This window comes from Pseudopipra pipra, chromosome 7, assembly GCF_036250125.1.
Source record: "Pseudopipra pipra isolate bDixPip1 chromosome 7, bDixPip1.hap1, whole genome shotgun sequence".
NCBI classification, from domain to species: domain Eukaryota; kingdom Metazoa; phylum Chordata; class Aves; order Passeriformes; family Pipridae; genus Pseudopipra; species Pseudopipra pipra.
The window spans coordinates 16885476-16909114 of record NC_087555.1 but is presented as its reverse complement, the minus strand read 5'-3'; the positions used below and the strand labels follow the sequence as shown (position 1 = coordinate 16909114).

The window sequence follows — 23639 nt, the reverse complement described above, 5'->3', positions numbered from 1 at the left end:
CAGAACATAAAAGGATCTAAAAGAAATTGCTTGTATATCTTCTGAATTTTTATTCGTACCATGGATGAAACACTGGCTGATGTTTGTGGCGGTTATTCATGACATGTCTGGTTGTGTTATGACCTTCCCTTTTTTATTGGTTTATTTGATGTTTGTGGTATTTTATATAATTGATTTATGCCTCATGATATGTTTGGGAGCTTTATAGTAATATACAACAGTGATTGTATGTCTGTAGTGATGTTACATATTGCTGTTTGTGAGTTTTCTTGGCCAGGTCACCATTGTAAATAAAACTTGTTCTCAATAGATTTTTATGTGGTTAAAGATTTTGACTACTTGAGTGACTGATTGATGGACCAGAAAACACTTGCTAGCAGGACAACAGAGTATCGTAAAATATTGTCATTTGTATTTCTGATTCAAAACCCCCACCGTTTTCAGTCTTATAAAGTGAAATAGGTGTAACAGCAGTAAATGGTTCACCTGCCTTTCTTCTAAGTTGTCCTGATGTATGTAGGTGCCCACAACATTTCAAAGCTTTCTTCCTCAAGCTTACAGTAATGTTGCAGCAGTTGGCTTTATTATTTGGTAATTATCCTCCACATCCTTCCTCTGCATATGTTTAAGGCACAGATTAAGAATAAGACATAGAATAACTGAATTCATAAGCTTTCTTATTTATGTGAATTTAGAAGATTATAACCACTTGGGATTTTAACAGAAGAAAAACCCCAAGGAAAGCATCTTTAGAATCTTTACTTTACAAATGATCTATCTGAAAGTTAACAGGGAAAATGAAATATCTGCAGAAACTTTATCATGACCTTAGTATGTAAGGTAATATTGGGGGTTTTTTGCAGTATTACTCTATATACAGCCTTAAGGGTAGTCACAGCACTGGACAATTCTAACTAGTAAATATGCTGAGACAAGCTCCAGAAGGACCACCTTCTGAAAGGACTCATGTATTGTATACCTCTGGCATGCTTGTAAGCAGAAAGCAAAATGAAAGACTCAAAAATGCCCCATCTTTGATCTGAAGAATATAAATTTGAAGAGTAAACAAGTGAACATATAGTTACCAAGCCAGATAGGATCAATTATCCTTCAAGCTCAGAATTCTGCTTTGCCCCCGTGGCCTATGTTAGGTGCTTCAAAGAAAACAGTCAGCTAATTACGCAATGTCTTTCTTACATGGCAAAAAGGGATGAGAGGGCTGTTTGTTATCCCAGTGATCAGCTAACACCCTGAAGTATGAATTTGAGGGCCCCTCCTAGTGAATACAATTATAAACTACACTATTGGTCATAAAATTAAGAAGTCCCTTTAAAAATCCCATTGCAATATTTAAGTCTTTGACCTCTGTAGGTTAACAACTATTCATACTGTGAAAAAACCGATTTCATGCTTATTTCTTAAATACTTATTTTTTAAATGAAAGTTTCTTGAAGTCATTAAGGCTAATGATGGAAATACGTTCTATGTAATGACTAAAAATTATTCTCTGAAGTTCTTGAGAATTGAAGTTCTTGAAGTCTTGAAAAATATTTGGCATTATTAAAAGAAGTTACATAAACAAGCTACCTAATTATCTAAGTACTACAGCAAAGTTGAAGTGAATTTGTTGGGGCAAATCATGGGTTGATAGGTTTTGATCTAGTTCATGTTAGCTTACCTTTAAAGTGTTCTTACTCCCCATAAAACAAATTTCTTCTTCTTTTTGCCCTTTGTTTTTAGTGATGTGCTTTAGGCATTGAAAGCAGACTCTTTCTCTCAGCTCTGTTAAGCTGCTGTGCCTACATGCCATCCTACCCTGCAGTACATGGGAATGCTTATTACCAAAGTCTATCTACAATAACAAGTATGCAAACATCATCAGTGATTTCGGAATACAAACAAATGTCCACTGAGACAGTCGAAATACCACTGACATATTTTTTTTTTTCCTAAAGCTTTAACCCTTTGAATCACAACACTTTCCTGAAAATTGTTTGATAAGCTGCTTTTACCAAAATAGAAAACATGAGGAGAGAAGGAATAACACATCTTTAATTAGAAAAATTCAAATCAGCTCTTAATTTAATTCACCATACCAGCAGCCATGATTAGATCTGCATCATGATATATCTCCAATACTATCAATTTTCATAAATGCAAACTTTCCTGAATATGGTTCTGATGTATCCTGACATTTTAAAATATGTCCTATTGTCCTTTTCTGTGCAGCAGACCAAGCACAGAGTGTTCAGTCCTATATCACTGTCACAGTGGTATTAGACCAGATGGCTGCTTCCTCGCAGAATCAAGAATTAGAGGTAATTTATGCTGTTCACTGTTATTAGAATGTAAAAATATAAAGAGTTTGCAGCATGCATACATGAAAAGCTGCTCAGATCCATCAGTGACATCCTGGTGAAAAGGCATTTACAGCATTACTGCACCCTTAAAGGTAAAGTCTTTGGTGAAGCTATGGACTTCTGCAAAGCCTATTGACTGCTCTGTGAAGGATGCTACACAGGGGACTATCTAAAGTAGGTTAAAGTGCTGCTTTGGTGGGAAAAGAACATTCTGTGTTGGGAAAAATGTCCAAGAGCTGCCTTTTTTCTTCTTTCTTGTAAAATAATTCCACCACATGCTCATTTCCATTAATATGTGACAGTTATTTTCGTGTCATGAGGAATGAAGTAAAAAATGGAAGCTTCCTTCATTCTGTTAAGCAGTACAGGAGAATAGTTCTTAGTAAGACCTCATACCAAAGGGCATAAGAGTTACAGAAATTTGCTCCTGTGCCAGTGAGGGGAGTGAGTTTTCCTTATCAGGGCATCATTGCAACCTGTATCTCAGCTCTACCTGTATGTATAGATGCACCACAGTGTGTGTCAAAATACTGAAGAGAAACAATGTCAGCCTAACCATTCATTGACTGTGAGCTCATTATAGGTAAGAGCTATACAGTTGACTGTATTTCAAACAGCTGAATCATTTGATAAAGAAATATTATTAATGCAGCTGATTCATTTGGAGGAACTTCTCAACCTATTCAGGAACTAAAACGCCTCAGGTTCCTAAAATAAGGGAGAGAAAGGAAGGGTGAGAGAAACTAGTCAGCTTGCCTGTGTTGCTGCAATGAATTGTATTAAAACAGAAGTAAAAAGGATGTAAGGACGTGTCAGTGTTTGCAAGTAACAAGTCTGTTGCTTTATCTTTCCAGTTCAGGAAGTTTAGCACAGTACTCTCTATGAATGATGTCAGAGTTGCAGGCAGAATAAGGACGAACACTGTCATCAGTGTTTAGGAATATTACAGGAGAAGAAATTTTACTGGCGTTCACTGAAATGACACACTTACTCTGTGTGATTTTGGAAAAAGTGTATCACTGAGAGAATTATTTGATTTACTTTAAGTTAATCTTTAAATTATACTAAGAAACATTACTAGGGACAGATTTGCTTTCAGCTCTCTGTGAGCATATAATTTGTATTTATGGCATACAATGGAAGTATTGTGACTTTGAATGACTGACTAGCACCTTATGAAAGTCATTACTTTTGTATCAAGAACAATATTTGTAACATAATGTGTTCTTAAACGAATCAGGACAGCAGGAAGCAGCTAAGTGGATCACTTATCTTTATTTTGCAATTTAACCTATGTTGTGACAGGGAACCAAAAAATTAGATAATTTATAATTTTCTGTCAGTATTGCATACTTTGGGGTAAGATTGTAACTACTTGGTATAACTGAGGAGTAAGGAGATTTGGCTGCCAAATAAAACAGCAGAAGAAGGATTACTTTAGAGCACAATGAATTACTAGATGACTGTTTGAACCAGATCACAAAGATTTCTTGCATTTTTGTTTTCCTGATGATGGAATTTTACCTCTGTAAAAATCCTAGTACTAGTTTTATTAAAATAAAGTGTATCAGAATATAAGATAGTTGTTATGCAGGAGCAGTAACTCACATAATATGAGATGGCATTTCTTTCCAGTTCTTGCTGCTCCGCTGGTTCTAATAGCAACCTGGAGCTCAATTTCCTCCTCAAGAACATTGCATTTCATGTGGAATGTCAATTATTAAAATGCAGTGTCCCGTGTCTTACTTTTCACTAGATGAATTCATTCGCAAATTTGCTAATTTATGTAAATGATCCTTAACCTGTAACTGCCTGGTTTGTATTTCTGAGTGCCTCTTTTCAATTCAGAAATACATACAAAGAAAATGGTGCCAACAGAACGTATGATAATTACCTTGTGTAACTGTTCCAAAACCCAAAGGTTTAATTTCAGAGTAACCCAGAAAGAGCATCTGATGTTTCTTTACATTGTTGTATTTTCAATAACATTAGACCACTCAGAACAGATAAATGATTTTTAAAAGATTACTTCTAGTCATTATCATTGTAGTAAGTATTGTTTTAGTATGATATTTTTGTGAGAAGATATGAGCTGAAATTCCTTGAATTTTTAATTTGATTTTCAGCTTTTAATTTTTTTGGGGATGTCATTTTTGCTTACAATGGGCTAAATCACATCTCCTAAGATTTGATAATTCCTAAATTTCAAATTTTTGCAGCTGAATCTCTCCTCTGCATTTTAGAAGTTAAAAGTCAGATGGGGAATTTCCTTTAGGTAGTCAGCGGTCTAGCTGCAACTCTGATCTGTGCATTCTAGATGCACATTCTAGATGCCATTCTAGATTTGTCACCTCATTTATGGTTTCACTACAAGCACAACCTCTGTGCACCCATAAATGTTCATTTCATTCTCCAGATGATCTCAGGAAACTCAAACTCCTCCTATCTGTCTGCAGTTCTAATGAATTAAGGGACCTTCAGAAAAACGCAGCTGAAGACACCAATTTTTGCATGACTTCCCCTTAATGCCCACCCAAACTGTTCCAATGGTCTCAGACACCAAAGGCAGTTTAGAACCTGTCAATGCACCTGGTTCAAGTTGGAGATTTTAACAAAACCTAAAACGAGGCAATTTTCCTCCATGTTGTTACTGTTCTGTAACTTCCCACAGTCCAAATAAAAGGATCCAGATTCCCTGTGGTGTAATTGCAGTCACAACTCCATTGATTTCAATGACCTGGGAATGGCAGATAGGACTATGGCCCAAGGCCTCCTCTTGACAAACCAGCTACAGCTTGTTTCTCTTGACTATTATCTGATTTACATCTCCTTGTTTTAGATGCCCTCCACAAGGGGTAGGCAAACAAAGCTCCATTTCAGAGCCAGCTACAGAGATCATTCCCAGCCAGCACGAGGTCCCATGACCAGGACTCGGCTCTGAGCCTGAGCTGCAGGACACATGTCCTTCATGGTGCTCCTGCCCAAGTGGCCGCCCCTGGGGCCTTTGCAGGAGATTGCTGCTCTCTTTAACTGACCTGAGGTTTTGTTTTCTCAGGACATAAGGGAGGGAGAGAGGGATGAGATGCCTCCAGCTGACAGGCCAACATGCTGTCAGGCCAGCATGCTCTTCCGGAGCTGGAGCGGTCTCGTGTCTCAGTGTTTAGATTGGCTTTAGAGAGTGCAAAGCCAAGAAATGTTTGGCTGCTTTACCCCTGTTTCAGCATTCAGATTCCTAAAGAAAATCTCAAAAGGCCACTTGCTGTGTGTTCTGCAGACATTTTAGCACAAAATCATCATCTCCAGTATCACCCGCTCACAGTACCCTGAGGTCTCGGGTGTTTGATTTAATTTCTGCTTGGATAGCAACAGGGAAGATTAACTAATACGGTTGTAATTTTGGAATTAAAAAGTCTTTCACCCTATTTCGTTGCACTGATCACCTGCAAAAATTTCTGTGTCTGAGACTCAAAGTAGCCTTTGAGCTACTGCTTAGTTTTCTCCACAAAGGACATACTTTATAGGATAATGTCTCTTTAAATCTACCCCGAAGATATTCCTTCTGGCTCAGAAGATGCCAAAATGACTTGATGATTTATTTATGTGGAGCTTGGCAGACCATAGTCCAGATTGTGGCTGAGGCTGAATTTTATGAGCTTCCCCCCTAGTGAGTATATTTAAAAATTAAAAAAAAAAAAAAAAAAAAAGGCCTTCATAGATCTTGGCATGAGAATCAAGCAAATACTATCAGGAAGAAGAATGGCAAGGAAGAGAGTTTTAGGACAGAATATAAATATTAATTTATTAATAATACTTTGTGTTCAGAGAATTAGAACTTTCTTTTGATCTTCAAAAAATTAGAAAGGTGAAGTAGGCATTTCTCATCTCAGCAGAAGCCAATGTTTGATCTGGAATTTTTTTAGCCATATACCACTTGGCATTTTGTACTGGGAACTGGCATTTTTTTCCACAGAAAGATGGATGTCTCATTGTCATTCCAGACCATACAAGCGGCATGTTGGTGCAATGATGTAAGAAAGCAATTTTCTGCCCTATTTTATTGATTTATAGTATTTTAGTAAAGTGATAAAAACTTAATGCTAGGGATAAAAAGGAGTCTCATCTGATGTAGAGGCAGTAGGAAAGAATAGAGAATGAGGAAGATCCAGCATTACTACATATTCGCCATGTTTTCTCAGCTTCTCCTGTACTAAACCATTAACTAAGTTATAAAACCATATCTAAGCTTTTTGACTAGGATATTTTCTAGGCATTAATTCCTCCTTTAGAGGAAAATGTTGGTGCAGGATTCTGGCTTTTTGAAGCACACACATGCACAAGCACAGGCGAATCCTAAAGGCCACAGCAGCAAGGACAAATGTCAATTGTCCTGACTCCTTCCAGCTGGGAGACTCAGTGTTGGGTAAACAGATTCAGGGGCACTTTTCCGTAGGGAGAATCAGCAACAAGCAAGAACATGACTCTATAGCATTTCATCTGCTTCACAGCAGTTTCTTGGGCAGCCTGTCCAAGGGGTGTTACACAAATTTGTGCTAAGTTCACATTCTTGCTTGCTGCAGAGGAACTCTTGAAGCAGACAAGCCCTGAGGAAGAAACTCCTTTGGGAAACCTTTTGTTGGAATTCTCCCTCATCCTTATGGTTCAGCATAGAGGCTCTTGCTACACCCATGCAAAGAGGAAAGCTTTGATCCCATCTCCTATTCTAATACCAGGAAATAAGCTCCCTCAAGTCCAGATCCATAAAAACTAAACTTTTGCCAATTTATAGGCAGGCCTAATTGTGTTGGAAATCAGCTGAAAACTATATTACACAGTGTTCTAGAATGTATGGAGGATGTCAGTAAATGGAAGCTGGAGCATCCCCTCCTTTTCTCCAAACAATACAGGGAATATTCCTGAAGCTCCCCTCAATGGGAGCTCAAAGGAAATTCAAAGGCATTCAGGATATTTTTATGCTGTTGATAAATCAAGGTCAACAGGAAAATATTCACAGTGGCTACATCCATTCTTTTTGGGGGTTGTTTGGGGTATTCTTATATTGCAGAACTCCTCACACTGCAAACATAATGGGAGAAGAATATTTTGCAACCAAGCATCAAACTAACCTTCTGAAGTCAGATCTATTCTAATTCAACAAGTGAAATATCTATTTGCCCTTGGAGAGTGCCAAGGAACAAACTAAGCTGTACATACCATGTACATTCAGGACTGGGAATTCTATGTGAAAGAAAGGGAATGCCAGTATTGCAGTCTAGTGCAGCCCCCATCACATAGTGTTAAAGCTCCTACAAGGAAAATGCTTGCTAGATCTTAGTACTGCTTGGAAACCCTAAGCCCATGCACCAAAAGCACTGACAGACTTCTAACCAAAGTTATTTCTAAAGGCCACAGTTGGAGTGGTGAGACTATATATTTATTGCTAAAAAAAATCAGAGGATTGAAAATTATGTCAAAATTTGCAGTCAAAAAGGCACCACATGGAATACATACAGCCAGTAATGCTGCCAGAGATGCAGATTTAAAAGCCAGAAGGAAGCAGTAAATGGCATTTTTGACTTCACACAGTAAACTATCAGGGCATTTACCTTTGGAGAACTGCACAGCATAAATTCAGCCACTGACACCAGGTGAGAAAGAAGGGAAACAAAACAAGTGTTAATTTAACTTCAGTCTCACCATTTTATTTCATAATTTCACTGTGTTATGTATTGAAACTATTCCTTGCACTTGACTCAATTTTCTGTATTTTAATGACCTGTCAAAAGCTCAGTCAGGGCTTATTGTATTTATATTTTTAATTAGTTTAGTAAGGAGACGAACTGCTTATATTTGATTTTTTTAATTAACCGTGAAAATTTCTGTACCAGGATGACATTGTGCACATTGATATGCATGCTTCTGTTATGTTGGCTTTGCTGTGTGATATACTGGAGGTATATGTCACAGGAAAGGCATACCTAAATAGGGCTTCGGAAGTTGCTGGAACACTGATGGGAGCTGGTTATGTATCATGTAATTAATTCTTTATATTCTAGCATGCAACTCAGGCCAGTATTAAAGAAAATCATATCAGGTCATGTTATATCCCTAGCATTTTTTTGTTACACTGTGGATGTGTATACTCTATTGCTTATGTAAAAAAGTTACATCTTGTCATCTCTGGTGACTTGCATTCTCTGGCCACAGAACAAATACTTCACTGGCCATGGCTTCTGGCTATATTTTGATTGCTATAGGATGCATTAACCACAGCCTTCTTCAAATCCTGCTCTAGATCTTTTGCTGTTTCACCAAACTCATGTCTGTCTTGTTCAAAATTCAAAACTTTTAAGTGTGGGAGTGAATTCAGGGTGCCTAATTAATTTCAGAAGTCCCTACATAGCAATGGGGTGGGGAGTGAAGTCTATTTGATGTAATATTAAGCTCTATTTCAATGAGGGTGCTAAAAATGTAGGTACAGTTGTTCATACAGAAAAATTTTACCTCTGTCCTGTGCATATAGAAATCAATGCATTGCTCTGGTGAGCTTGGATCCACATACCTCACTGAGATACCATCAGTGGTCTAACTTAACTTCCAGTTGTTGCAAGAAAGGAGAAGAGAAAAATTATCAAGTAATTTTGATTTGCACAGGTGACCAGGAATAATTGCACAGTTACCGAACAATAGCACAGGGGGATTAACAATTTACTCTGTAATCACCACTGCTCCCAGTGAAGTTATTCAGTAGATAACCATGTAATACCATGCATTATTTCACAGTAACTATGCAAGGACTCAAGTCAACAGAGTATGCTGTACAAATGGAGCAAGTCACTGGAAGTTAAAGAGGTCTAAGTGTTCCAAGGAGTGACATGAGTTTTATTAGATGGATGATTTTTGGGTTTTTATTAATAGCCTCAGAGGTTTGGAGAAGAGATATAACACTGCTGGAGGAGCTAAGGAAGAAGCTCTCAAGGACCTATCCAAGGACTTCCCAAGCCCAGAGCCATTGGCTCTCATGGGTACATTTATACTCTTTTAATAGTCCCACTGCACAAGGCAATGCAGAAAGCAGACTGTTCTTGTGTTCCCTCGGAGCAGGCACTAAATTTTGGTTGGACTGGAGGAAGAGTTTTAAGCCCTTGTCTTACGCATTAGCAGGACTGGATTTAGATCTACAAAATATAGACCTTGTACTCTGCTTAAAAATGCACTGACTCGTGCTCCAGACACCAGGGACATGAACACAAAGTGCCAAAGAAAATGAGAGAGATTACTCAGCCAATCAAGCGCAGACCATGGACGACTTGCAGTTCTGAACGCTGAGGGTGCGTTTTCAAACAGTCTTGGACAAAGAAACCACTAGGAAATACAAAATAAGGAGATATTGCTCTGTAGTTAATGTAACGGGGAACAGTGTTTTGATTAATGCCTTCCCATTAGTGTATGGACAAGCTAGATTGCGTTACAGGATTATGGGCTGAGTTGGTAAAGCAAAAATAAAAACATGCTCAAAATTGGAGCAACAATTGCGGTTCGTGGAGGACATCACTAGGGACTGAGAGACAATATTTTGTATTGGAACTCTCTGAATAATCATTAATACCTAATTGTTCATATATATTTACATTTTTAAATTAATCAATTTTCATGCTGCAATTTGTGTTGAATTTTGTCAGTGAAGTTATGGCATGTGTGCTTATTAAAACATTCACAGAAATAACCCACACTGAGAAATTGAACTTTGAGTTTCAGATACTGATCATTCAGGACCATCTGCTCACAGTCTGTGGGGCAGGAAGTTACTGAAGTAATTTGACAAAATTTCAGTTAGCAATTAAATTTGTGAAAATCTCAAGACAATTGACAACAATCTGCAAGCTGCAAAACACAGCAGTTTAACAAAAGCAGTATACTGTTAATATTTGGTGTCTGTTTGACTACCACAGGAATGGACCCAACATAATGACCCAGGAAGTCCCTGAGTGTCACATGTCCTGATCATCCTGAATTATGGGCTCTGTTCTGTATGCAACAACACACAATGTTGTATTTTAAAATGCTTCTCTTAATCTTCTGCAAGGCAAGCGCCTGACAGAGCATCTGAAACAAATGGTTCTAAATCTTGCCTGATTAGTCTTAACTGCACCTACAACCTACCTCCCCCTATGTTCGTCTATTATTGTTTAAATCTGTATACATTATTCTCATTGCTGGAAAGGTGCAGTAATGCTTCATGATGCTCTTTCTACTCTAATGCTGCATAGCAGTTGCTCTCTTTAGGCCCAGCTCTTACCTACATCTGTGCTTACTGAAGTGAGACTTTAATTTGCTACACCACGCCAAGGTATTAATAGACAATTATTTATTGCAAATCTGAACCATTTATACTGTTTACTGGCTGACACAATGTAAAATTTTGATCCAAATGTTAATGTGTCCATGACATTGCATAATTCTATTCCACGCCAAGGTTTTTTGTCTTTCCCAAATGAATCAAACTTGCAATATGAGGAAATAGAGTTTTTAATGGATGAATGATTTACAGTCTCAAACTTATATGACTGCCTACTTATACAAATAAGGGAAAATTGTCTAATTAAAATAGCACAGCAAATTAGAAAAATTTAGGATTTTACTGGAAGCAAAACTGAGGGAGAAAAAAATGGAAATAAGTTGCAAAGTACTTAAAGGGTAAATGAATAAATCTTGTATTAGTAATTTTAGGGAAATTATATTTTTTAGCAGGCATCTTTGAGACCAGACAGTCCAATAAACATTCAGTTGAATAGAGTGCAGATACAAATTACCTATTTATAAAGAACTATATGTATAGAAAAGCACTTCAAAGTTTCCAAATGTCTGGTGAAATTACCTTTACAAATATTTTTGCAGTCAGAAAAAAAAAACCCAAACCAGAAAAAGAGCTTTATAGATAGGCAAATTTCATTATACAGAAGATATAATTTCTAGTGTTTATCTCCTCAAGTCTAGATAACATGTTTTTAATGTCATCTAGGTATAGAAAATTCTTTAATTGATACCTACAGGAATCTTCAAAATACAGATGTTTGAAATAAAGTAATGTTTTTCTAGAGATCATTCATCTTGGCTTTTTCTACTGAACCATGTTATTAACTTAATTTTTCCCCTTGTCATGATAAAGGGTTATATGGCAGTTCTAATTAAATCTCACATAACTATGTTCAAGTAGTAATACGCAGAACCTGTGGTCAACTCAGCCTACAAAAGACATATAAAGCCTTTCCAATATTTCAGCTTATGTGGGCAAGATTACACTGGAAATAGCTATAGGAGACAGAGTAAGCCTCATTCAGTACCAGAATACAGGAAAAGGCAACCTTACTAAAGACTTCATCTTGGGAACAGCAAAACAGCTCCATTCCTCACCTTGCTGAACCCCCACAACTTTTTATCTGTTTTGTCTTGGTGTGGGTTTTTGTTTGTTTGTTTGTTTTCATTTTCTTTTCTTTCCTTTTGGGCTTTTTTCAGATTTGGCAAGCACATAAAGGGCCCCACATATCACTCCAGGATATCAGAAACATGAATAAAGACACTAGATCAGTACTGGGTTTATTACGATGGCACAGATTTGTGGCTGACAAGCTGTGACCCTGTGGAAGCAATGGTAACTGGTAAGAGGTAGAGAGATGCATTTCTGTACATCACAGCAGAATAACATTAGCCAGTGTGACTTTGCACACTGCATAAAGGAAGTGGACACTCTGAACAGGTCTGAGATCTGTGAAATAAGTGGAAATCCGAGCACACTTGTATATCACAAGCTAATGTTGATACAAATTTTTTTCAGGAACACTGACAGGGATATCTTTTTGCACCTATAGTGCAAAAATCAGACTGAAGTGGAAAACTGTTAAATTCCTTCATTTTTTGTTACTAATTAAAGAAGAAATAACACACAGTTGTGATTCCATGTCTGAATGGCCTCACCAACCTAATCATTGCATGTAGTGCTGTCAAAAGCTCAGCACCTCTGCAAGGCGTTGCAGCAGCAGCGAGGCTGTTCACACAGCAGTTGCTTCTTTGGAGTTCTTTAGAAAACAAATGTAAGAACAGCTATTTTGAGGTCTACTATAGTACTTTGTAAAATATGACACAGGAACTAGCATGCAGGCAATGACTCCAGCGGAAAAGATTATGCCACTGAGAAGACGAAAGAAATTAAGAATAAGCAAAATTTTGTTTACCATCGTTTCCTCCAAGTTCAACAATCAGAGCTGTCCTGAACAGTCCCTGTTCCTGCTGTGAATTAGACAACTTCTTCTCTTTGTTTAACCTGCATTCACATCGAGATGCCTTTTTGAGCTACCAGGATACACACTGTTCATATATATTAATGACAGGATGTAATTTTTACTATTATCATTCTGTAATACAGAATATGTCTAACTACATTTTGTTTATTATTCATAATGCACAATGAGAGAAGACACCAGAATGGCTCTTTTGGAGGCTTCACATGCTAGGCTGCAAATGTGTATTAACAATAGTACACATTTATGCGTTATGGTTTCATAAAATGCATTTGCATAATATGAAATCATAATCCCAAATGTACAGTAAAAAACCTACGAAAAATAGTTACTTCTCATATACTACACAATGGTTGATTTTAAGCTTCACTATCTCAGATGTGGAACTGGTTATTAGGGATTTTTTATAATGGAAAAACGCCTAGATCGTCCTACAGAATTAAGTCTTGCAAAATGAACCAATCTAACAAGAACCTTTTGTAAAATAGAAAAGATGGTTTGCTAGTAATTTGCATTCACACTTCATTTAATATACTTCCAGGCTGAGATGTTACTTTCAATATCATACCAGAGACTGAAATAAACAGGCAGTGCTGGCAGGTCTGGCTGCACAGCACTCCAGGGGCCTATGAATGCAAAAATGTGCAGTGGGAGTGGAGCAGAAATTAGCTCAGAGCAGAAGTCACTAGCACTAGGAAACCAGCTCAGAGGGAACCTTTGGAAGAATGTGGTGTTTTCAAATTCCACTGTCCAGTGGATCCCAATACAGTTTTCTCCCAGTTTAATTGCAGAGATGGGTAAGTCTGTTTTAGTGTTGCTTCCACTTAACTGCAGCCACTTGTAGGAAAAGATTGACTACCTAGACATAACTCCCAGTGTCATAACTACAGCTGTATGTATGCCACAGCTACAATTTCTGTAAGGGGAAACAATGATTTCTACTTTTCTTCTTTAAAAAGAAGCATGGTATTTTTCACCTTGACTGGCTGCTGTGCTATTTATTTAGACATTTTGACTTGTGAGCTGCTTTTGGTACATATACATTATCAAATGATTAATGGTTAATTAGCATTTTGCTAATGGAAAATAAATGTTATAGATATGAGTGTGTGCCATTATATTTCCCCTTTTAGTTCAAATTATCACATTTGCATTTTTATCAATAAAAGTCTATGAGTTTTCTTTTTCTAAGCCAAACGAAGTCTTAATTATATTTTAGGCTCCAGTCCTTCAACAGATATTGTCTGGTACCCTGCTGCACCCACACCTGTCCATCACACCTTGCCAGCTCTAAAGTTCTTTTCCCTCTCTCAAAGCATCGTTTCTTGGTATATGGAAAAATCTCAGTACTTAGTTATCTGCCGGAATTTCTGAGTTCTGATTCCTCCAAGGTCTACGGTGACTTGTTCAGACAGTTAACTCTTCACAGATGAATGTATTTGAAATTATTGGGATGAAATGTTTGATGGGGTGAGAGGGAGTTTTCATACTAAGATTATCATTAACATTTTTACAGAACAAGTGGCTTGAAAACTAAAGGAGATGGAGATCTCCAGGAAAATAAATATGAAGCTATTTTTTTTGAGACTTCTACTGATTTACAAGCCATTAGAAAACGGTACTTTGTATGGCTGCTAAGAATCACAGCTTGTCTAGTCACAATCCAGTACTCCTGATTTCAGCTGAGACTGAAAACAGAAAAATAAACTCTTCCTACAGCAATGTATGATAGAGAGAATTATTATTTCTATTCACCTGTACTTCATATCAACACAGATAACTAATCCAGGTGAATCTACCTACATTTGTCATTGCTAGGCTTTCAAACTTTGTCTGAACTTCAAACATTCAGAATTCACAAAAAGGAACAAAATTCCACCTTTTTGAAATTTCATTGTTATAATCTACTTATCTGGAAAGTGGGATTTTCAGTAATGACTATCAGTGCCCTGCTATGGCTACTAGTAATCAATGAATGAGAAAGTCAGGAGGAAGGGGAGGGGAGAATGCATTTTAGCAGTGTTTATTTTTTTATGATAATTTGTTTGTGGTGCTCACCAGAGATGTGCCAAGCTATTTTCTGAAGCAGTCAGGTGTCATCTTCTTGTCATGTGCAGCAGGTTATTGAACAAGAGTAATTTCCAGCAGTGGAAATGGCAGCTTAGCAATTTAAATATTTATCTAAAAAGAATACTTTCAAAGCTTTCTCCCCTCCCCTGCCAATTTGTTTCATCAGTTGCCTTGTTTGGGTATAGATCAAAACTGAAACTGCCCAGCTCCTGGGAGCGTTCAGTCACATGAATGTTTCATCCAAATTTTCACAGCTGAGAAGGGTGAGACATGAACTGAGTGGTACCAGTGAAATGGTATCAGCCAGGGTTTGCAGAAAGGCTGGAACCATTCTTGAAAGAAGTGGAACATTTCTGTCTTTCAATAGATTGGAACCTTTGCTATTGCTCAGGGTGAGAAAGGACAGATGCCATCTCTTGCTGTGATTGCTGGAGAATCTACACTGTCTGAGCTCTGTCTGGAAGCACTGACTAACGTAACTGTTGCTTCAAGGTGACACACTTATTTCTTCAAAGGATAATATCATATCCAACTACTGCTCTAAAGAGGAGACAGAGATTTAAAGATGGAGGAATGAGGAAAAGTGTTATGCTACATCCAAATAATCTTACTCTGGTTCTGATGTTGCCTAGGGAGAAAACACTAGAGGAAGGGGATGCAATGAAAATGTGATCTAAATAGCTTTTAAAAATCCTGAAGGAGAAAAGCAGTTTTTTTTCATTCATGCTGACATTGACGTGCAGAATGGCATCTCTTTCCCACATCTAAGAAATGCTGAAACTTGTGTATTTTGTTATATGGCATCTGACTTGGTGCTAAATGTGTTTCACATCATGTTTCCACGGTGATTTAGCAAAGGTGGGTTTTTCCTCTCCAGCATTGGTAGAGCTGCAACAGGGAGGGTAATTCTGGTCTGCCTTACTGGCATGTAGCCGTTCTAAAATCAGCAGAGTTTACGGGAAAGTAGAATTTGGCTGTACAGCAGACAATAGGATTGTACTTTCAAACCTGACCTGCTTCAAACCTATAGCCAACAACATTTTGAGTTTGAAAAACCAGGTTCCTTTTTAGCACATGAAAACTGTGTGAGTAATTATTGGCACTTACACTTCCAACTCCCTCATTTGTAGGCCCAAGAGGTAGTTAGACATCTAAGTAGCAATAACCAGGAGCACAAAATTGCTGGCACGAAAGGGAGTTTAAAAAAATCAGGCCATTAAGATGTGAGACAAAGACTCAAAAGGACAAAGATGACTAAAAATGACAAACAATGAAGAAAAACCCATAAATGGATGAAATTTTCCATAACCTCCATTTCAAGTTAAAATTTTTAATGGCAATAATTTACAAGAATAAACAGGAAGGAATGTGATGCATAGAAATAAAATTGTGCCTAAAATAGCAAATGAACTTTGTAACGAAGTACAGTTGAGAAGTATATTACTACCTTTAAATATTAAGTTATTCCTGTAAGGTACTTTTTTAGGGTGTGATATAATTTTTTTCCTTATTTTAATAGAAATAATAAAAATGAGATATTATAAAGACATCATTAGTTGGAGGAGTAAGCTCTCCTGCTCTTAAGATAACACCATGCTAGGACTGCTGCTGTACCTGATATCAGCAAGTCACCACTTATTTAGTGATTTTTAACCACGTGGGGTGAAAAGCTGTGACCTGCATTTCAGGTGAGACTGATATGCATGTGAACTCTGCATGTGTATAGTGTTTCTGGCAAAAAAAAATAGCTGGCAGTAACTGAACTCTCTCTTCATTGAAAGAATGCTATAGGGCTGGATATAGCCACTGCAATAGTGCAATAAAATGAGATGAGCTTAACACTACCAGATGGTACCCTGTGCAGTGCCTGAAATAAAATGGAGAATTAGGGTGCCCTAAGGTGTGCACAGGAAAGGCATTTACATGAAATAAATGGGCCTCAGACCTAGATGATGCTCAAGTATGCTACACAGGAGACAGATAGTACATCTGGTGAACAGATTTTATCACACACTGGAAAGCTATAAAGCATTCCGTTGAATTTCAGATCTGGGCTTCACAATGACATTTTACCTGTGTTGGTATTCAGTGCTGTTTATTTTTAAAGGTGCTGTAATCTCAATGATGTGTTTTAAAAGCCTTCTTAACATTGTTTTCTGATGTGCCCCATTTTTTTGGACAGATTGATGTAACACGATGCTTTTTTCATAGATAAAATACAAACTACTTTGGCTGTAGATGATCATGTTTTTATTTAATATATCACGTTCCCGATGTGATTTTAGTAATATGGTTATACTTGTCAGCACTCACTGCTTGGGAGAAAGCCAGTATGTTTTTAAAGTTAACTCTCACTTTTCCGTTTCACTGCAAGGTCTCACTGTCTATAAAAGAGCACAAATTCCTGGAAGTTAAAGGCAGATATATCAGATTATGTGAGGATATGTACTGAGTGAATCAAAGCAATATTTTACTCTTACCTCTAGATGAAATTTCTCTTGGTTTTGTAAACTTCCTGCTCCACTTGACATTAGGTCTTTTTAAGTTTACATTTATCATAACAGGGTTCAAATTGTTAGAGGTGCTGATGAGGACAACATTCAATCTGTGGTGCTGTGATTTTTATAATGGGGAAATAATTTATAGCTTTTCTCAGGCTTCACTGTTTTTGATATCTCTCTCTCTAATTCCTCTCCTTTCACCTCTCTCATATAAAGCTATTCAAGGGAGCTAAAAATTCTACCAAAAGAAAAAATCTGAGTGACTGTAAGGTGAATATTCCTGACAGAAAGATCTATGGGCTGTGAAATAGTGTCTCTATGGAAGTCATGAAAGTTCCATTCCCTTGAGACATTTAAAATAAGAAGAAACAAAGCACTATTACACTGAGGATATGATCCTGTTCTGGCCCCCTGTGAACAGATTAAATATTTCTAATATCTGAGACTCTCTATACTATTACTGTTCATAACGCAAAGCTACAATTTTCATAATGTTAAGGGTTTTACTTGAGGCTTGCTTATACAAGAAAATTTACTCATTACTATACTGGTATAACTATATTGCTGTAGTCCTATTAGTACAATCACTATATCTCAATGCTGCTTCTCCAATAAGTGCCTTATTTGAGCTATTGTATACCAGTTCTAAAATCCACAGAAATAGGATAACATGAGTAAATTTTCTACACTGAGCTCACCTTCCCAGCTGTTGGCAAGGTGAGAATCTTTTAATTATTAAGTTCTAGTTGAAGAAGAAAATACATAAATAAAGACATGATGTATCAAACTCACACTGAAGTTTATTGTTAGCTGTATGTGCCACAGAAGATGGATATTGATGGCAAAAGGAAATTGTCACTTAAAACTCACAACAGTAGCCTCACTTGCAAAATGCAAGCAAAACTATCCTGTGTTCCAGGCAGGGACAAACTCGTTCTCTGTTTTTTGCTTATGTCTAAACAGTCTCAAAACAGGGCTGTTTCTAACTTGCTCTTCAACACTTTTGAATTATTTTTGCTACTATTATAGTAATTTAGTATCAAACCACAGGAAAATGATGGGAAAGGTTTATGTGACTTTCTCTGAAATAAATCAATTACTTCAACAGAGTCCTTCCCTTGAGAGTACATCTACTGCATAAAATTGTGCAAAACTTCTTGTCTATAATTTGAAGCAATAGGTAGCACAATTTTGAGAAGACCACTTATGAATTTTCTTAGTTCTAGGGAATTCACCACAGTCACTATTGAAAGGAAGCAGGGGTTTGGAATATTTTCATAGTTCAATTAAAATTGTGGCACCAACTTTGAGTTTGGGTATCAGCCTAAGCAAATTTTCCAGGCTAACAAAGGGTTATAAAATATATACAATGACAAGTCATCAAATAAAGCAGTGCAATTGTGCAGTACCCTGTGTACAATTAGCACTGCCAAACAGTGCCTTTCAACAGTCAGTTATTCAAGAGCTCTGCTTGTCCTGCTATGCCTGCAGCTCAGTATTTCACTAAGCGACAGTCCTGAACGGATCTTGAATAGGCTGCTGAATAGGAACAGTTCTTTAGCTAAGCAAGAAATGAAGAGATGAAGAAAATAAATGTGGGAAAGAGAAAAATAAAAAGAAAGGAAGAGAAAAATCCTTATATTGCACAGATATTTGCCCTGGCTAGTTACACAGCTTTGCAAATCCCTCCTCCCACAAACACACAGCCCCCAGCCCAGAGAGGAGCATCATACACCATGGTTTCTGTTACGTAGCTTCAGTCTACAAAACTAACTTATTTTCTAAGTGGCAGTGACCTTTAGTCAGCATTGGTACAGCTACAGAAATCATGAAAGAACAGGAGTAAGACCTCCCAGAGAGAACATTGGTGAATATGGCTCCTCCATAACGAGCTGCCTCCATACCAGCTATGTGCTGATTTGATTAAAAGCTCCAACTAAAGACAGAGGGCCAAATCCTCTTGTAGTGTAAATGACGTAAGCTTCAATACACTCAGTGGTACTATGCCAGTAGTATAGTATCTTATTAAGGATCTTGTCCTCAGGGCTTTTCCCATAGCAGCAATCTTCCAATGCACTGAAGGCTAAGGGTGGGATTCAGGTGGATATAGGATCTGGTTGCCATAGCAGGCATCCAAGTTCAAAGTTTAGATCCTCAGTTGCCCACACCCACCCACAGCATCCCAGCCATCAAAATCTCAGAGCACCTAAGCTTTCAGGCTTACCTGTGCTCAGGTTAGACACTTCACATTCATGCTGATCATGCTTAGCACATTAAAGCCAATCTCATGCCAAAGCCCCACAGGGTCTCCAGCACCAGGATTACCCCACGCTTCTGCAGCTTCACCAAACACCCAGGTGACGTTATGATGCGTGTGGCAGACACTGCACAAGCAGGAGGGACAGGTGATGAGAACAGCTCTGTGTTACCCACCCAGAGGCTGACAATGCTCCACCAGTGACACACAGCAGATCTTTGTCCAATTTTCATTTTTTTCATCTGTTTAGGTAACACAAGCTGCTCAGCATTTAAGGGCTGCGCTGCACTGCCTAGACATGTCTGAGCCTGTTACTCTTTCTCTGCTTCTTGAATGGCCAACACTAGTCAGCTGTGCACAGCAGTGCCAAATTGAGACTAGGAGAAAAGATTCTGTGGGTCACTTTACAGTCTGTGTGGGCCTGTGAGATTCAACTGATTAGTGGCTGTTGTTGACAGTGAGCACAAAAGGGATACAATGATAACTGCAATTAATTGCTGTAGAGATTAATGCAACAATTCAAAGAATTTTTAAGTCGATTTTCATTCTTGGCTGTTAGAGCTCTGCTATGAATGTACTTTTTAAATTTATGTGATTCATATTTGTATGATCTAAATATTATGCAGTTCACGTAGTGGAAACATTATTCTGAAAATGTTCATTGCCAAAAGAATAAGCTCTAAAATGAGTTCACTGCTAAATTAACATCCCAAGTTATCTTAAGCAGAATATTAGCAAACTTGCAAGTAAGTTGTTTTGCAGGAGGTGGGTTTTAATCGTGATGTAATAGTGTAAATAAATGGAATATCAACACAAAAAATTTCTATGCATTCAAGAGAGCATTAATGATTATTGCAAAAAATAGACTAACTTTCAGTAAGATTATGGAAAATTAGAATCACTTCACTGTGGTGCTAATGTTTAAAATGTATCTTTCAGGAACTTCACATCTATTAGTTTGGAATCCACAAAAGCAAGATAATAGAAATACCTAGAAGGAAAGCAGAGGTAAATGGACATTGGATTACACTGCTCTCTGAATAGAAGGGGGAACTGAACATGCTCTAGTTTATTTGGACTCACAGTGCATTAAAGAAGAGCACTTCTTTGGAAATACGTTTACATATTACTTACAAATCATGATTAACCTATAGAAATGCAATCTGACAATATGGCAAAAGGAAACAAATGTGTATTGGTTGCTTTCTGCATGATTAATGCTTCTTTCCATCAGACACATACATTTCATTTTATTAAAGATCACATTTCTGATTGCAAGAACTTGATCATAAATAAAGCATGCAAGTGGAAGTTGAAAATCCTCTAATATTAATGACAAGAAAAATGGATTTATTGAATAGTTACCTGCAGTTCATACATACATAAGCACATAAAATGATAATCCAGCAGAGGTACCATCTCCAACCTGGGAGAAGAGACCCTGTTTTATAAATAGCTTAATAATAATAGCAGTACATTTAGAGAAAGTTATTTCTGTCTTCTCTGTCTAAAAAGAACAGAATAACAGCCATTTATCAGCTATTTTCTACCTTGTCACTGTATCTAGGAATTATGAAGTTTGCCTTTACTCGTTCAACTCTGAATCCAACATGGGTGGACTTCAATTTAATAGTTCTGAACTTAGGTATTTTTTGCCAATTTGGAAATTGGTAAAAAAAAAAAAAAAGAGTTGCTGATTAATAAAGAAAAGGCTAAGAGCTAATCAAATGGGATTTTTTTTGTCCAAGGAGCTCATATATAAAAAAATCTAGTGTATTATTTAAAACTTGTATAGTTCTGGGAAAAAAATTAACACATCAATAGACAAACATAATTTAAACAGGGCTAATAGCCTTCACATGATATAGTACAGTGTTGCTGAGGAAATATCTAGAGCAGTGCAGGGCTGGTTAGGATGTAAAGCAATCAGAAAACTCCTCCCTAAGGCTGGCAGGCAGCAGAAATAATTCAGTTGCACTGTGGAAAGTACCTGTCAGAAAAGTTCATTTTTTGAATCTACCAATAGCTTTCCTATCACCCACATGTGGCTGCCTGACTGCCCCACATGGAAAGGAACATCTGAGGACAAAAAATCTGCAGTTTCGTCCCCTACACATCGCACTCCAGGCTGGTTCATGGATCCTGGGGATGCTGTTGCCTCACTGGCTGTTTACTCCATCAAAGCTGCTGGGCAATCTCCCTTCTCCTCTGCTGGGCAATCTCCCTTCCAGTTACCACCAGCTCAGCAGATTGTGGGAGTATCTCTTGCTCAGTCAGTGTCCAAAAGAACTGGGTGGTTGCAGATGTCCATTACTTCTGACACAGGCTAGCAAAGCACAAAACAGAGAGAGCAGAGCTGGGAGAGTCAGAGGGGTAAGTGGCAGGTAGAAAAAATCTGAGCAAGCGTTGGGCTCACAGTGAGCACCCAACTGTTTTGGAAAGAGCAACTGCGGAAGATCTGCTGCTTGCATGTCTACAGCATGCAGGGCAGCTGCCCCAGCTAGCATGGGACACATCCTCCAAAGAATGCTCAGTGCATCCAGGGATGCTGAGAGCCAAACTGAAAAGAGGTGCTTCTCACACAAACATCCTTGCAGGATATAGCCAAGCCTATGATTTGTCAAATAAATTCTTTTTAAAATGAATAGTAGCACTTACTTACAAAAAGTACAAGTTGGATTTCTGTTCCCTGCTTCTGTTCACACAATGTCACATAGAAATTTAAAGACAAATCTACTGACTCTAAAAAAATGCCTGCCAGGCAAGGTTACAGCAGTCACACATGCAGCTATACAAGAAGGATAGGAACTACCATAGAAAGCAGGCAATAACTTTTGTGTTGAAACAAAACTAATTAAATGGGAGATGATACATGTCTCATAATAATAGCAAATGAACTGAACAGTTCCTTGAAAACCAATTAAATCAACTTCTTACTTCCAAGACTTAGAAAGAAATTAATATAACCTTAATAAATGACATATAATTAAAACTTTAGGAAGCCATTCATGTAAAAACGATATCAGGTTGTCTTATGAACCCACAGAAAATAATTGTAATCTAAACATTTCCAATTCTGATTTGGGAGATCAGGAGTGAGATCTCCATGTTTCTGAGTGGGTGTTCACATTATACAGACTACAGATGGGAAGGGTGTTAGGCCAATGTACAAGTTTAATCCCTGTTTAAAAACACTATCTCAAAATATTATACAGATAGAATCAAAGTTGACAGAACTAGTCACAGTTCCATTCCCCAAAATGAATCTATTTTCCTTGGTTTAATTATCCAGATACATATCTTAAATCAAAACCATACCCAAGCCCTCGTTTCTAGCACTCTCCTCTGGCTGCTGTTGACAGCACCAGATCCAGCAGCATCTTACATGTTAGTAGCCACATCCACAGCCTGCTTCCAGGCCTCTCTGCCCAGTTCCTGTGCCAAGCACCATAACCAAGAGGGAAAAAAAAGATACTTGCACAAGTGCCTGCTTGCATATGTGTGTTCTCACACACATACACCCCACACCAGATAATATGTAGGGAGAAATATCTAATCTCTTATTTTATGCTGTGCCAAAAATTGGGGAACAGGTGCACTGATGGGAGCTTATTGTATCCTTCTGTACTTCTAGTGAATTAATAATTCCTCTCTTCTTTTTCTTGCATTTTTAAACTAAATTTCTGGTGCCAAGTCTTTTTTTCTGCTTTAGATGGCTATACAGCTATAGTTTCTAATGATTTGCAGTGACAATTCCAGAGTAAGGAACTACCTCTCCCTCTGCTCACAGCCCTCATTCCTGTCCCATCCTTTCCCTTGTGCTAACATGATTGTTTTTAGGGACATAGGAGCTGGCTCAAGGAAATAGGTTTCAATTTAAAATAGCACTGGAAAAGTAGATAAAAGCAGAGGAATGTTTTAATCTGAACCTGCTCCCTTACCTATTTTCCTACACCTCTTTTAAAAGATTTGTATCAAAACAACTAGAGAGGCAGGTGCAGGTCAGAAAAAATCAACTGAGGACTGAAACCTCTAAATGTTGTTGCTGAACAAGAAGAATGTGAAACTGCACTGTTAAACAGTACCAGGTATTATTTAGCTAGTTAAAGAAGAAGTAATACAGAGCTTGGGAGGTGAGGTTAAAGCCCTGTTTGCC

General features: G+C 37.7%; 1 long non-coding RNA gene across 2 annotated transcripts in view; it reads right to left on the bottom strand.

Moving 5' to 3' along the window:
• Positions 1 to 19681, bottom strand: part of LOC135417113 (uncharacterized) — a 76482-nt gene extending 56801 nt beyond the window's left edge. For both annotated transcript variants that reach the window (XR_010431902.1, XR_010431901.1), the window contains exon 1: positions 19451 to 19681. This is a non-coding gene — a long non-coding RNA (uncharacterized LOC135417113). The remainder of the gene's footprint in view (positions 1 to 19450) is intronic.
• Positions 19682 to 23639: the final 3958 nt, after the last annotated feature.